The sequence below is a fragment of the Medicago sativa genome, chromosome 5 (assembly GCF_051527215.1).
Source record: "Medicago sativa cultivar Bolivia chromosome 5, Bolivia_mono, whole genome shotgun sequence".
Lineage (NCBI taxonomy): Eukaryota > Viridiplantae > Streptophyta > Magnoliopsida > Fabales > Fabaceae > Medicago > Medicago sativa.
The window spans coordinates 78260132-78275605 of NC_140753.1; the positions used below are offsets into that span (position 1 = coordinate 78260132).

General features: G+C 30.4%; 1 long non-coding RNA gene across 1 annotated transcript; it reads right to left on the reverse strand.

Moving 5' to 3' along the window:
- Positions 1–13404: 13404 nt before the first annotated feature.
- Positions 13405–14260, reverse strand: LOC146925345 (uncharacterized). The gene is made up of 2 exons (XR_015011030.1): positions 14171–14260; positions 13405–13932 (listed from the first exon to the last, which is right to left on the reverse strand). It is a non-coding gene; the product is annotated as an uncharacterized LOC146925345 (long non-coding RNA).
- Between the last annotated feature and the right edge of the window lie 1214 nt (positions 14261–15474).

Below are 15474 nucleotides of genomic sequence, written 5' to 3' on the forward strand. Positions count from 1 at the left end.
AGCATAAATATTGCTTGAGTTAATTTTATCTCGAACCCTCCCTCCACTCCACACACTCACTCACGCGTAAACATGCATGCATTCAATATTAAAATTTAACAACCACTATAGTTTATGTCACCAAAATCTTTGTATGCTTTTTTCTTTTCGAGAGAGAAAAATGCTTGTTTGCTGTTTTCCCATATTTTCACTATATGAGTAAGTAATTTTAAAAAATAAGTGATAGCTGTAAATATGTTTTTTTTTTGTAACATTTTCTATTTAAAATGTGAAACTACCTCATTTTATAAAATAAATAGTGAATTTAGAGTTTACACCAAACTTGAATGTTTTTCGTGGGTAAAAAACATGACTTTAACCTTCTCACTACACAAAAATAGTGAAACTGTTACTATTATAAGGTCTTAACAAAAAATTACTATCTTTCTAATTACTTAACTCCTAATAATCATATTATAATGAATATTTAATATAGTTGAGAGAAAGTTACTAACTTCACCTTCAATTTTTTTTAGGGGAACTTCGCCTTAAATTTTATTCATTTTTTATTTTTCAATTTTCATTTAATTGAGCTTAAAATACAAAAAAATTACCTTTTTTAGGGTGTTTAACTTTAATTAAGGTCTTGTAAAACACTTCAATTAAGGTGTTACAACTTAATATATACAACAGTTTTTTTACTAGTCTTGTAAAAAAGTTGTATTAAGGAGTAAATCCATTTGTAAAAAGAATAATGTGATTATAATATTCTCAGGAATTGAGACAAAACGGCCATAGCTTTCGTCATCCCCATTTCCAAACTTTTGACGGATGAGTAAACTTCTCCCTTATCTTCGTTTTGGCGGGAATGGATACGTGGTTTGTTTTGTTAAATGTTGTTCTTATCTTTATCTTTAACCAATTAGCTTTGATGTTCTAGAAAAATTGATATACCAAAGATGTGGATATTATTGTGCATGGACCTAGCCAACATAGTTTAGTACTTTAGTCCGGTTAATAAGAATTTAATTAGTTCAAATTCTACATAAATACGAGCTCAAATTTTGTTGTTGAAGTGAGATCAATTTTTTTATTTTTTTAGGGAATCAGTTTGTTATTAATAATAGGCCATTATATATATATACATATATATATGTATATATATACATATATATATGTATATATATACATATATATATGTATATATATATGCAGATAGGTAAGCATGACTATGAACAATCTCTATAATCACTTTATAAGAACCAGTAGAACGTGCCTATTGTATTTGTACTATATCAATTTTAATTTATTTAATTTAATTTAATGTTATAATATCTACAACAAGAAGTATATATATTTTTTGACATAATATAGGAGAAATGGTTAAAACCTCTTCGGATTGTCCATCAAAGAGGTTCTTACGCTAGTCGTGGAAATTAAACCCGTACCCTTACAAGGTATGGCCTAACTCCATATTTATTGAGTCTACTGGCACCAAATCTCATCTCTTTCGATAAAAAAGGTATTAATTTTTTTTGGTGAAGTAGCATGTTAGTTAGAATTCACTTTTTAAAGTAAATAAGTGGAGAATTTGAGGTTTGAATCCTGACATTTGTATATATCAATGTATTGTCATTATATTCACATGAAGATTTTAGTAGAATCTTCTCTTTCAAACCACATTTAGAAAGTTAAAACATATTCTTGACATAAAAATAAATAACAATATATCGTTTCGAAGAAAAAATTGAAAGAGTTAACTTTTTTCACTTTGTTTGTTTAAGTGAAAAGAAGAGAAAAGTAGTAGAAAATTTTATGGAAACCAAAAAGCGTGCTCTGTCCTCTCTCTAGAGCAAAACAAATCTCCATCCTCCCTTCCCCCTCATCCAAACCTCTCATCAAGATGTAGATCCAAGGTTGGTGGTGCGATGAGAGCCCTTCTCCGCACCACCGTTGCGGCCATCTCCATCCGTGTCTCTTCCTTCGTTGTATTCGTTCTCCTTTTCGTAGCCGACGCCGTCGTTGGTTAGTTTGGATGAGATTCGTTCTTGTTCTTCATCTCTTTCCGATCTCCGGCTCCGTTTTCGTAGGTTGACGTCTTTTTCGAAGTTTAGTCACGGTTGTTTTGGTTGCGGTGGCCGGAATCTCCGTGGGATTTCGGGGCTTCTCGTTTTCAGATCCTTGGTCGTTTTTCTTCATTTTTTTCTTTTTGTTGTGTTTGTGTCGTGTGGTTGCTGGTTCAGTTGGTGTTCCTTGCTGCCAGCTTTTGGTTTGGGTTTTGTTTCAACTTTTTGCAGCCAACTTTGAACCTAACCAACTGTATGTGTAACGCTAGGGGTGTGTTTGTTTGCGCTTGGACGGGCTTGCAGCTTCAGTGACAACAGGGGATCAATTCTGCTGTTTGCTTTTGGATAAGCTATCCTTGGGTGCTGTTTTCTTTATTTTGCAGGTGTTGAATCCTATAGGTGTTGTTTTGTCGTTACGGCCGGTTCCGCTGGTTCAAGGGCTTGCTAGTTATTTACTCCGGTGTCAGACATCTTTCTCCTTGTCTTGGATGGCTGCATTTTTTATGATCTAGGTTGTGATTCTGCTACAGATCGGCGTCGCTGCCCGTGTTCTGTAGTTGTGTTTCATCTTCCTATCATTTTGGATTATGTTGCTGCCTGTTTTCTTGGTGAGGCGGTTTGTCGACGTAGTTTTGTAGCTTTGTCTTGCTCTTGCTCTTGTTGGTCGTGCTTCAATGGTGGTGGTGGTGGTGATGTTGTGCGATGGTGATGCAATTGGTGGTGATGAGTGAGAGGTGGATGCTTGTTGGGGTGATTTCTTTCAGAAGCAACATCTGTTACACGGGTCCTTATTCGTCGTCACTAGCTCTTTTTTGTGCCTTTTGGGAGTTTTAGGTGTTTACGGAGCTTGGAGGGTGTGTCACGTTGTGTTGAGCCTTTTTCCTTTCGATCTGTTTGTTGTTTTAAACTTCGCATGCTATGTCTTTCGTCTTACATATTGTCTGTTGGTTTTCGATGGGCCGGTTCATTTGGCTTCGAGATCGGGAGTCGGGGCTAGCTGCAATTTTGTTTGACTTGATTTGGTTTTCTCTGGTGTACCGGGAGCGAAGGGTGTCCTGCGGTTTTTGGGCTTTGTGTTGTGTTCTTGCGGTGGGTTGGAGGTCGCGGGGTTTGTGATAGCTGCATGATCCTTCGGTTAGGTGCTCTTCGAACGTGGCTAAGCTTGGGTGTTTGAGGTTGGGTGTTTTTTATTTGGAGGGTGTTCTTTCAGGGAGAGTAGCGACGATGATTGGTGGATTTTAACGTGTTTACAGTGATTGTTTTTTAGGAGGTTGTTTTAGGTGGTGACGTGTTTTGGTGGATTTATCTTCAGGGGTGTTTTTAGGTGGTTATGGTGTACCGTCTATATGCGGCACCATTTGTATCTTGTTTCGTTCATTCCTTGTGTCTTGCCGATTCAAAAAAAAAAAAAGTAGAAAATTTTATGTGTTTAATTGTCCTGATATAATAGAATAAATAAGTGAAGAGGAAAGAAAGAAAAATATTTATATTTACAGATAGAAAAGATACGAGATAAACATAGAGTGTCTCTGTATTTTGTTGTTTAAATAACACAATTTTATAGTGTATTGAATGAAATAATTTTCAAGGTGACGTTCTTTTATAAGGTAGTTCAATTTTTTCTATGTAAATATCAATATTTGGTTGATGAATATTTTTAAAAATCAAATCAAAGGAGTAACGTCTCACGACATAATAGTTAATTCCCTAAAAAAAAAAAAGACATAATAGTTAATAATTTTCTTTGTTCAATGCAATGACAATATGTACACCTACCACACTTCTTACCTCATGTTTCAATTTCATTATTTTGCTTAAACGCGTTTTTTATCCTTCTAATGCATATCATATTGTTTTTGGTTCTCTCATTTTTAAATGCGCGTTCCTTTTTTCCAATTTTAAAAATGTAAATTACATTCTCAATCTATTCAATTGAGATATTTTATATATATATATATATATATATATATATATATATATATATATATATATATATATATATATATATATATAAGTAAAAAATGAAAGTCTTATGTATGCGACAAGTTAGTGTCATGTTATCAATAGGGTTATCACATAAATATTTTACTTATTATATCATCAAAATTCAACCTTAAAATACATAGGTGGAGATAAAATTAGACATTTTAAAAACAAGAGAACAAAATAGTCTATTAAGAAATATAGAAACAAGTATCGGAAATCATTTAGTAAAAAAAAAGATCGCAAATCAGTAAAAGTAAGGGATTAAAAATACTGTTTATTTATTTATTTAATTATTTTTTTTACAAATTTCAATGTCTAGCTTATTTGGTTGGTACCTTAAATTTAAATTTAAATTTAAAATAATTAATTATAGAAAATGACGTTAAATATCCTACTTTTTTATTTTATTTTATCGATGTGTGTTTATGGCATCACAATTGAGTATTTTTTTATTGTCAAAAAAATTGAGTGTTTTTTTTATAGAAGATTTTGCCGAGGCTAAAGAAAAGATATCCCACAAGAAACGTATTTATGCACACCTTTGAAGCTACCAAACCTTACTAAGTGAATTCAAACATTCAAACCAAAGTTTTTTATTTTATGAGAAAAGTTTAAGTGAGTTGGACCACCGAAACTTATCAAGATCATAGTAGATTTTAAAACTCAATAAATAGTAACAAATGTATTTTTAAATAATCCCATGAGTTTAGCTCAATTGGTAGGGATATTGCATAATATAGATGAATCAAAGTTTGAACTCTAAACATCCTAATTATTCACCTTAAAAAAAAAATGAATTCAAGCCTGCTTGAAAAAAAAAACAAAAAAAAATTCAAATCTTCCACTAAAAAAATCTTTATATTGATAATATGGATTGAACTCACACCTTTACCATATATAAACCAACTTATTATCAACTAACCCACCTTTATTGTCTGCATACTAAGTCTTTGATAGTTACTCATATTTTTATTTTTTTTGGTACAGATAGTTACTCATATTACTGAACTATATAGAACAATTTATGCATGTTATATAGAAGTATCTCAATATTATCTACCTATAAGATTATCAAATAAATAAATGTTATAAAAAAAGAGAAATGATATTTGAACAATTATTTTTAAACAATTTTTATGACAACTCTCTCTTTTATATTTTCATTGAATTTTTATTCTCTCTTTTTATTTTTCTCTCTTTATTGTTATTGTCAAATAAGAATTGAGGAAAAATGTTGTCACTAAAAATTGTTTAAAATTAGTTGTCAAAATATCATTTCTCTAAAAAAAAATATCAAATTTCTTTACGAAGAATGTAAATTAGATAAAGTTGAATGTCGGAATGTTGTTGGCATATCTATGCTCTCATTTCTCTCTGCCCCATCAAATACGTCTCAAAGACAATTCTCAAACTTTATGCAACAAAACGCCAAATATCACCAATTCCCTGTCTATGACAAATGTGCTCATCAATCACTTTTCATATAGATTCATACAAATGTTTGACCAATATTTTTACAAACCCAATTATGTTAAGGTAAAGTGTTTTGTGTTTTATGTTTGATTGTGAAAATGAATTCTAGAATTAGAAGTTACAAATTCCACCTTTAAATATAATCAATTTTAAAAGCAATATCAATTTTAATTTTTTACTCAAAAAAATAATATCAATTTTAATTTAAAAAAATCAAACATGTTAAAATTAATTTTATATTTTTAAAATCAATTTTGCTCCTCTACAAATGGGACCAAACATACACTAAATCTTATGATATATTCATAACACTAATAAAAGTCCATAACAATAGGATGGTTGATCCTAAAATTTCACAAAATACTTACCATATTTATGGACTAGGAAATTAAGTACCTAGTTTTGAAATCTAAAACTAGATTCAAAATATGTTTGGTTATGCGGTGATCATAATTGGTTTTGAGTGAATTGATTTTGACGAAAAGTGAGTTGAACAATAAAAGATTTGTGTATAAAAAATAATTTACAGTTGAACTATACAATGATTTGTGTTTGGATAAAAAAAAGTTGAATTATAAATTTGTGTGTAAAAATTAATTATAAAATAAAAAACTATAAATCATGTCTTCAAATAAAATCAACTCTAAATACATAATCAATTGATCTCAAAAGACAAAACATATCACAGTTAGACCTGACCAACTCAAGAAACTTACATCACTTGAACCCCGACAACAATCTCCAAAATTAAAAGTTTTTCACCGTAGGTTTTGATGAGTGATAATTTTTTTTTTAAAGAAATTAAAGAAGAAGACATTTTACAACAATTAAATAACATATCGCAAGACCATTTTACAGCAGTTTTTTGTTGGAGAGGATTTGAATTTCACTCCTTAAGTTTTTACTCCTATCACAGAAAAATAAATGTTATAGAAAATACATAAATCCTAATAACCCTGAATCAAGTAAAAATTAAGGCTCGTTTGGTATAAAAATAATTTTTACTTTATATTTATAAAATAATTTTTATAAGAATTTACCCAAAATGAGTAGAAATTATTTCAAACAAATTAGTTATAGATTAAAAAAGTAATTTTATAAAGTAATTTTCTAAAAATTTACTAAAAAATAGTAGAAGTTATTCCAAACTCATTTGTTATAAATTGAAAAAGTAATTTTGACATAAGTTCATTGTTAGAGATTTAACATAATAAAAAGTCAGATTTTTTTTTCTTTCAAATGATATATCTTAAAAACAATTTTTTTGATAAGTTATCCAAAATAACTTTCTCATTTTATGCTTTTTTTTCCTTTGAAATTTTATTATTAAAAAACCGTAACAAAATGATGAAAAATTTGAAATGACTTTCTAAGATAAGTTGTATAACTAATTTTTCATTCGAAGTTTTTTTTTGATAAATTTTCGTTAAAAAAATTATATAAAAAAGATGAAATACCGTAAAACAGACCTTTATACTATTGTGAAATAAAAGTAAAAAATAATTCAGGTACACGACACTAACTCTACTACGTGTCAATGAAAATGGGGTTGCTTATGTCATGTGTGGGACAATAACCGTTCCATCGTCGTTTTTTTGAAGTACGCGCTTTTGGTGTACAACTTGTTCATTGCCTTAAACTTTTTTCACCAACATGGATCCTCTAGAATATAGATTCTTATGCTGGCTAGATTTATTTCTATTTATTTTTTCTAATAAAAAGTTTAGAAAAACTCTCAAAACTCACTAGGATCATAGTAGATCTTAAATTGAAAAAACGTTTAAAATTGTAGTCTATCCGTCTTATATTAGCACGGTTATTAAAAAATGATTAATAATTGATTTTAATTGCAAAATATGAATGATTTACTAAAATACTCTTGTTAATTATAGCTAGTGGAGTGGTTATAGATGATTGAAATGCAATAAATAATGATATGTTAGTGAAAAAATAATAGATGTTGTATTTGTATTATAGAAAAGATAACAGCTAATGTGAGACAGAGAGAGTATTAAGTATTAACAGATTATCCACAAATAATGTTTTCACATCAATAATGAAAATTGAATCCACAGTCTCTTTATCAACTAAAACAACCTCCATACTAGATTTAGGTTTAACCATTACCTTTTAAAGTAAATTTAAAATAGTGTAATTTCCAAAATTGAAAAGAAAAATTGGTTGAAAGCCTGTGGTGGTAGAAAGGTAATGAATTTTAATTGGGTAGACTCTAACTATAAGTAGATTAGTTTTGAGGTGTTTGATGTGAGTTGCATTAGTATGCTCATGTTGATCATTTTGATACTTTTATCTCTCAACAATATAGAATGTCTGTTTAGATACATTGATTGTTTAATTCTTTAAGACATTTGCTTATCTTCAATTAACTAATTTTCTTTGTGAAGACATACATAGAAGTTTTCAACAATATATAATAAACCCACACAATTTTTTTCCCTCATTGAGTTACTTTCTACTTAAGTGCATGTGTGTTGTTCAAATATCATTTCTCAAATTCACTTTTGATGGAGCTAAACTTAATACTAGAATTATAGAATTGATCTTGACAAGTTTAGTTTCTTTAAAAGTATAATTAACTTTGCCTTTAGAATTGATTCTTACTTAAATTTATTGTTCAACTCATTTTATACATAGCCAAAAATCAGTTTTACTCAAACATACAGTTATACATTATACATTATGACCTATAAAGCACATAAGTGTGCCCCTTTGTATTCTCGTCCTGTCCTGATGCTCGGTTTAATTTGAATTTTATTTGTTGAAAAAATAGGCCACGTGGCAACATCTTAGTAATTTGAGTGATCAAACGGTGACAAAGTAGCAAAAGTTACTCTTAACGGTTCTCAGTTCCTACGAATACAAAGATAAAGTTGTTTGAATTTGCGTCTTTCAGTGCAAACAGAAACAATCCAATTTCTTGATCAATGAATGCCTGAAAACAGAAACCCCATTTCTTTAAAACAAAACAAGTGTTACCAAACAAATGGTCACAAAGAATGTTTCAATTTGAATTATCATTCATTCAACAAAGATTGTTCAATTCAATCATTCATTCATTCTTGATTTGTTACCAACCTTAACTATCACAAGTAACAACAAACTTGTCACGAACAAGAATGTCCACAGAATCTGATAGTTCCAACATAGAGCTTGGTGCTACCTTACTCACTACTACTGGCAGTAGCGTGTACAACAAGAAATGGCTTCAGAGGTTAATCAACAAACCTGCAACTTCTAGGGCTAACTTTGAAGAATCTACATCTGCTTTCCTCGGTAGAACTGCGTGTTGGGAACGATATTGCAGGAATTGTGAAGGAAAAGGACATGAAATCTCTTCTTGAGTTTGGTGGGGTCGACGGTGTTTGTGAAGTTCTTCGTGGTCAACAAATTAATCACTCATCATCACGTGTAATTCTCTTCAATATGATATACGGAGGTTTGATCAAATATATAATTGCTTCGTTTATTAAGTGTCTCACTTTCTTCAAAGGAGTTCCCCGAGATGGTGTCCGACATGTGTCTCTGACACCGACACATGTGATTACGTTGAATTATGTAATTTTCTCAAAATTTTATCGGTGTCAGTGAGTGTCGTTTCCGATGTTCGTGTTTGTTTCTAATTTGATAGCATATAATATATCATTGAAATTCAAGTATGAGTTGTTAGTGACCCATATGCTAAATCATCAAGATTTTGGGTAGATGAAGTGTCAAAGTCTTTTAGTGGTCTGATTATTAGCTTGTTGATGCTCTAGGTGCTCCATCGGACTCCCCATCGTAATAAAGGAATCAAAAAAGAAAAAGTTGTCGCGGTGAGAATCCATTTCTTATAGCTGGTTCAAAGGTGATTGCGGGTTATGGACAGATGATTGTGACATTAGTTTGAAACAAATCAAATTTTGCTAAGATGAAGTGCTCAACGAGTTGTCATTTTAAAAAATTCTGAACGATACTTAACTACATATTAGCAGTGAACGGTAGTCGTTCGAGTTAGGTGCATGTGAGCAATTACTTGGTGCATAAAGAGACATCTCCCGTGAATACATTGCACAATGTATTAGAAAAGATGCATCCATTTCTTAGATTCAAATTCTAAATACATTGGACAATGTGATAATTCAATACAATTGTGATATTCTAGTGTAAAGAATTAGGTAAGACTACTTTTCAGTTTTCTTGCTTTAATATCAACCTCAAGGCCACTAATTAAAAAAAGTATACTCCCTCCGTCCCATATTATAAGCAAAAAAAAAAAATTACACTTATTAAGAAAACTAAAACATAGTAGTTTGTAACATAGTTTTTTGTGTTATCTTTGAAATAAGTTTTATAGAAAGATGTAAAAACAATTTTCATTGGTAGTTGATTATAGAGAAAATGAAAAAGAGAGCAAATTGAATGCACTTTGCATTTAATTTTTCTTTGGAAAAGATAACTTTTTGAAAAAACATAATTAAATATGATAAAAGTTGGTCTTTTTTGCTTATAATTTGGGACAAAGAAAATGAGTTCTTTTTGCTTATAATTTAGGACGGAGGGAGTACCTACAAAAACAACCAATAGATTCAACAAGTTGGTGCTTTCCAATTCCAGCACATATTTGCCATAACAAGTTTTCTTGCTTTAAACTCTGACTATGTATGATTTAGTAGGTTTTAACACTACCATGATGAAGTTACGTACATTATTAATATAGTGAAATTAGAGAGGTTGAAATGCACATACTAACAAATCAAGTAAAATAGTATATGATTGGACAAAAGAGGGCCAACAAATGGGTTCAAACGGGTAGATTAATCCAAATTCCATAAAACAACAAGACATTAGAGGTATATGGATTGATATTCAATGATTTTAAGATGGAAAAGTCAATGTAACTTTACCGTAATTTTGTCTGTTTTATGAAAGAGAAAGATAAAAGAAAAAAACAATAATATGATTAGAAAAATATATAATATAACTGAAAAATAAACATAAAGTAATGATGACGTTCCAACCTCAAAATCACTTAACCTCAGTCTAGATTTTAGCCACCTAATAACTTCTGCACCAAAAGCATCTACTTCTAGAAAATGACAAAGCAACGATTATTGTCACACATATGAGCAATGCATTAAAGTGTGGAAGGTGGAAGATAAACCTTCATATTTGCATGAGTGAGTGAATACATGTAAAATACTATAATAAAAAAATAAATACGATGAGAAAAAATATAATATAAGAAACATAAAGTAATGATGACATTTCAACCTCAAAATCACTTCTTTCAAAAAAAAAAACCTCAAAATCACTTAACCTCAATCCAGATTTTAGGCACCTAACAACTTCTGCACTGAAAGCGCCTACTTCTAGAAAATGGCAAGACAACGATTATTGTCACACACATGAGCAACACCATTTCCATTAAAGTGTGGAAGGTGGAAGTTAAACCTTCATATTTGCATGAATGAATGCACATAAATGAAGTGTGGTAAAATTATGATTATAAATACCACTAACGCATTGGATCAACAAAAAAAAACTTTTTTGTAATGGCACGTTGGGTCAAGTTAGTTCTTATTTTATGTTTTTTATATTTTTTTATATCAACTACTAAGCTACAAATAACTAACATATACCCTTTCGATGCCTATATGGTAGTTGCTCAATGCCACCAACGGTTTGCAAGGCTCCACAAATATGTGTGAATACACAATGGGGAGTTTTTTTTGTTCTCCACGGCATATGGCCGGTGTATACTGTTGATCTTACCAAAAATCCTGTGCCAATAGACAGAAAAGCAATTCCTTATAACGAGGTAATCTTATCTTAACAATTGTTCTATTTCCATTAATTTTATATTCACTAATTTTTTTTTTCATTTTATTTGTTCAGAGTATTTTTTCGAATAAAGTGAAGGAGATGCTCGAGAATGATTGGCCTGATTTAATCGGTGGAGACACCAATTGGTTTTGGCTACATGAATGAGATTTACATGGGAAAGCTTCCGGTTTAGATCAAGACACTTTTTTTTATAAAAGGCATACGTTGATCTAGACAGAAAGTTTGCAAAGGCTAACATAATTGCAAGGGATATTCCATATGATAAAAAATATATCAAAACAGAACTAGGAAGGCTAATGGATGGAGTTGAACCTATACTTGTCTGTAGAGGTAATAAAAACAATCGTCAATTAACAGAAATTCGTAGTTGCTTAAACATAACTAACCATTTCGTAGCATGTGGTCCTGCGATCCAACAACTACCAGATATAAATTGTGATCTATCGTCAGTTGTATTCTTTCAGTTATAAAGTATAAGTATGTACTCTTTATTAATAATAATAATATTTTTTTTAACCCATATGGGTTAAATGGTTTGTGTTGATTATTCAATGAATTCATAGTATGAAATTACCGAAGTAAAATTAAAGTGAGATCCTCAAAATTGTATTCAGTAACAAAGTCAAAGTTCGTTAAAAAATGTTGATGTGGATGTTTCTAACATTATTCTATATTACAATCAAGAAGTTAATTCAAAATATTCCTCTAAAAAAAGATCATTTCAAAATATTGTTATTATAAATGAACTGATGCAAATAAGGACATGATAACAATTAACTTCTTTATATATAACACGAATCAAGTGACGGGTGTTGATTCTTCATCATTGTTGAGTTCAATAAAAGAAAGTATCCTTAAGAAGATCAATGCTTGAATGCTTAAAAGCAATCGAATGCACAAATTATTTTCTAACCATATCATTCTTCTGAGTATGCCTAAGATGTCCCATCAAATCACATATTTTTCTCATCTATATAGGGATATAAAATGATTCATCAACACTAAAAGAAATATGATTAGCAATATCAATTGACTAAACATCAGTCATTTCCATATCTTCTGATTGCTCTCTTTTGGCTTTTGAGTTCTATCCAATGGAGATAGATATAAAGTTTAGCACAACAAACTCTTTATTCATATGAATTTCATAGAACTAAAGGCATCTTCATATCAAAAGCAATGTCATTGATGGAGTACTGTTGACTGTTAAATCCAAATTTAAACAAATATATATTGCTAATTAATTAGACAATCAAGCTTCTCAAATATAAGCCATTCCTACCTAAAATTGGCAAAAGAGCGTTCATACAACTTTCAAACTAAAATCATAAAGCATAGCTCATACTATTAAATTGTTTCTTAATTTGGCACAGTCGATAACAAGAAGGCATAACTCATGAGTGAAAACAAGAAGAAACAAAATAATTCAACTATTTATTCCTCCAATTGGAAGAATGCTTTCTTTATGGAATACTGTTTTACAAAAAGAACTCTTTGTTGTAATTCCAATCTCCTCAATCATTTTGTTATTTAAATCAAACCAGGCTAGTTCACCATCTTTTTTTCCGAACAATATTTGGCCCTTTTTACCTGCTCCAATTGGATACTCAGGGCAAGGCAAAGATTCAACTATGAAGAGTTTGGTCCATGAATCCTTTATACCGAGCTCACCAAAAATTAAAATGTGAAGTATAGATATCTCAATGGAGATGAAAGCAATAGACCCGTTCAACATCACCAAACATCTCCAGACCAAATTAAAATTATCCACGTGGGAGGGTATGAGTGTTGTAATGGAAGATTCATTGCTGAAGTCAAACGACACCAAATATGTCGCAATGGAATAAAAACCACATCTCAATTTTTTGATAAGATCTCTCATCTAACTTCTCTATAACTCTTAAAGCTTATAAGAACTTTTTTGTGAATTTCATTCATATCCAGAATAGATATATATCATTAAGTGCAATAGAAAAAAGATGGACAATTTGCATTTAAAGGGAGATATATGCTTAAAATTTATAACGAGATACATTAAGTGCAATAGAAAAAAGGATAATAAATTTAACAAGTGGGTCTTTCCACTAGCAATTAATAATTATAAAATTGTCAACATTTTTTGGCATTTTTTGTCATAAAACGTGTCATCCATGTTCCAATAGAAATGATAAAAATGAGTACAATTTCACTACCTCAAACCTATTTATAGGCACTAACTAACTAGTAACCAACATCAAACTAATAACTATCTTAATTAACATCCTATATCTCTAACATAACTCTTACATGAATTCTCTTCATGTAAAACCAATTATTCTTTGTAAGTCGATATACTCCATTCATTCTTGGAGTTTCTAGATTTGAAAAGTCGCCTGCAAAGTCCCTTACAACATTAATTGCAGTTGTAATTTTCATTATATGGAATGTATCACCGTTAAGACAAAGACCTTGTATTGTGTTAAATCAAAAAAATCACATTCATTATAGTAATAAAAATGTCGTCAATTAGCAATCGATTGGAGCAACTAATACATAGCACCAGTGCCATCATAACAATTACCGTCTAGTATCTTCACCCTTTGCCCTGAAAATGAAAAAAATAATATATGTCATCAATATTGAAATAGAAAATCATTCTATATGAACAAAACAAAAATAAAATCAATTCAACATAAAAGAATTTGGATTCCGATTCAAAAGTAGAAAAACATAAAACTGTTCACCATCACTATTACTTATTAGCACTAATAGATACTGAATCATGTGAACATAAAACCACAAATTCATTACTAGAAACATAAAGATTATTAAAGAAAATCTACCTATCAAAGAATTGAACGAGGCACTAATATATGATGTTGTTTGAAGGAGGGTGAAATTGTATGAGTTGAAATGGAATGAATATATATTGTGAGGTGTTCGAAAGAAGGGTGAGTATAAATAGAGAGTGAGGGTTGGAATTTGTTAGTTATGACACATTCAAATGTGAGTGAATGAGATTTGGTCACGCTAGGACCTAAGTTATTGCCTTTTCTTCTCGCTCAAGTATAGTTTCACCTATGTTAATTTACTATTTTAAGTAAATTGAATAACGCTCAAGTATAGTTTCACCTATGTTAATTTACTATTTTAAGTAAATTGAATAATTTTCTCAAGCACTCATTTTTTTATGACGAAAATTGTTAATAGTGGCAGCCACAAACAATCCCTTAATTTAACCACAAAAGCCGATACAAAATCTCCGTTTGAGTCTCGGATCAGACTCAACCAAACCACCGCTTGTAAACTGCCAAAATTTACGGCACCATCACAATTTAATTTAACCCTGATTTGGTAAGCCACCAAATCCAAACACCTTAAGTTTAAGGTCAATGAACTACAAGTGAGTGCCAAGTAGGATGACATAGTAGTCATATATAAATTTGATATCATGTTGCTATCATATTCAGAGAAATGGTGTGAAGATTATGCTTTATGATTTGTATAATTTTTTCATACTTCCATTTATTGATTTCTATCATTGTTTACTTGAGGGAAGGAATAAAAGTAAAAAAAGCTATTGAGGAAGAGAGTCAAAGGAATCCTGTAAGGGAAATATCTTTCTTAATTAGAAAATACATTTTGGAAGTATGTCTAATCTAAGCCCCTCTTTGGAAGATACTTAGACTCTTCAAAATCAAATTGGAATTGGTCAAACATGGTTTAACCTCAAATTGAAGTGTTTGGTTTTTATCAATGCAAACTAATTCTAGCAATTTTGTGATTCACTGGAATCAATTCTCAACTGTCGTCCTACTTTTTATTTATTTCATTATTGTCATCCAACTTTTTTATTTATTTTGGGCAGTGAAGATGGTGTTGCCCATGTGTGGGACAAACAATAAACGTTGCTTTGTCGTTTTCTAGAGGTATGCGCTTTCGGTCGGTAACTTGTACGGGAGGAATATTTATATGGACACAACATCAAATCAAAATTATTTAGACACAGGCTTATTAAAATATCTATCATTTGATTATTTTAAAAATATATATTATTTAATTCTTTTCTCTTTTATACTTTTTCCATTATTGTGTTTGCGCCCAAATGACTTATATTTATATGTTTCTGATCAAGCAAGTGTTGTTC